Source organism: Alligator sinensis, unplaced genomic scaffold (assembly GCF_000455745.1).
Source record: "Alligator sinensis unplaced genomic scaffold, ASM45574v1 scaffold412_1, whole genome shotgun sequence".
Taxonomy (NCBI): domain Eukaryota; kingdom Metazoa; phylum Chordata; order Crocodylia; family Alligatoridae; genus Alligator; species Alligator sinensis.
In genome coordinates, this window is record NW_005842474.1 from 633,323 (window position 1) to 635,134 (window position 1,812).

Genomic DNA, 1,812 nt, shown 5'->3' on the forward strand with positions numbered 1-1,812 from the left:
AATGAAACAGCAACATGTTCTGCATAAAACATAAATTATATTAAATTGTAATTCACTGTCATGATGAATCTCAGTTATACAAAGGTAGGGCTGTAGGAATCATCTACTCCCAGCCTTTGTACCAGAGATAAATTCAAGTACATTAGGACCATCCTTTACAGATAATTTGTCTAATCGATTCTTAAAAATACCTCCAATGACAGAAATTCCACAACTATTCCAGATGGAAGTGAAAAACATTGGAAGAAACTAATAGTTAGAAAATATTCTTAGCATTTAATCCAGGTGTTCTTTACAACACATTAGCCTGATTCTCTCTTGTCCATTCATGGAAGAACAAGAAAGAAATTTAATTCCTACAACATAGGTCATGTTTGCTGAATCTTTTAGAATCACAGAAAATGAAAGATCATCCCGGTCAGTCTAAACCATTCCAGAAAGTGTTAGTCTAACCTGCTTCTAAAAATTACCAAGGACAGCAATTTCACAACCTTCCTAGATAATCTATTCCAGTGCTTAAACACCCCCATAGTGAAAAAAATCTCTTAGGCTAGGGACAGACATTCAAAAAGCCTGAGCCTGAAATGATTAAGTCTTTGCAGGTTCATCTAACCTGGCTAGGCCATATCAGTTTGTAGCTGTAAAAACATCCCTACTGAACTGAAAAAATGCAGGCATATGCCTGCAGTGGCTCAGGCTAGAAGCCAGGGGGCTGTTAGAGAAGCCATCCCCACTTCCCTTCCACAATGCTGAACTGAGGGGGGCATGGCCAGGCCCCGGCATGATGCTCTCATTAAGGAGGGGTTGCCCACTCCTGACCAGCCCAGCAGGGAATTGATAATACAGTGTTTATCACTCCTAACAGTGTTTATCAGCCCTGTTTCATCCTAAGTGCAAGACTTTGCACTTGTCCTTATTCCACCTCATGGGATTTCTTTGGGTCCAATGCTCCAATTTGTTGAGGTTTCTGAATCCTAGCCCTACCAATGTATCTACTACTTCCCCCAGGTCGGTGTCATCTACAGACTTACTGAGGGTACACTCCATCCCATCTTCCAGGTCATTGATAAAGATATTGAACAAAAGCAGGCCCAGGACTGACCAGTTGATACTGGTTGCCCACTAGACATCAAGCCATTGACTACTACCCTGTGATCCCAACAGCCCATTCATCCAACCTGTACTTCCTTAGCTTGACCATATCAACCATATCAAAAGCCTTAAGTAAAGTCAAAGTATATCATGTCCACTGCTCTCCCTGCATCCACAGAGCCAGTCATCTTATCATGAAAGGCAATCAGGCATGGGCAACTGGTGCCACCTTAGTGCCCCAGGAACCAGTCAGCAACCGGGGGCCATCCCCCCATGGCCAATCTCACTGACCAGGGCGAGTCCCCCCATGGTTGATCGCACCAACTGGGAAGTGGCCGCTGCACTCCTGGAAGCGGCCGCAGTGCTTCTTCCGGCGCTACCAGTCCCCAGCCGGCACTCGCAGGGGAGGCACCAGCACTTCCACCTGCCCCCCCACCCATCACCTAAGTGGGGAGTACAGCCTGTCAGGGGGTGCACCAACACTCTCGGGGGGTGCACGTGCACCCCCGTGCACCCCCTATGTGTTGCTACTGTGGTCAGGCATAACTTGCCCTTGGTGAATCCATGCTGATTGTTCCTAATCACCTTTTTCTCCTCCTAGTGCTTAGAAATGGATTCCTTGAGGACCTGATCCATGATTTTTCTGCTGACTGAGGTGAGGATGACAGGTCTGTAGTTCCCTGGATCCTCCTTTTTCCCTTTCTTAAAGATGGGCACTAT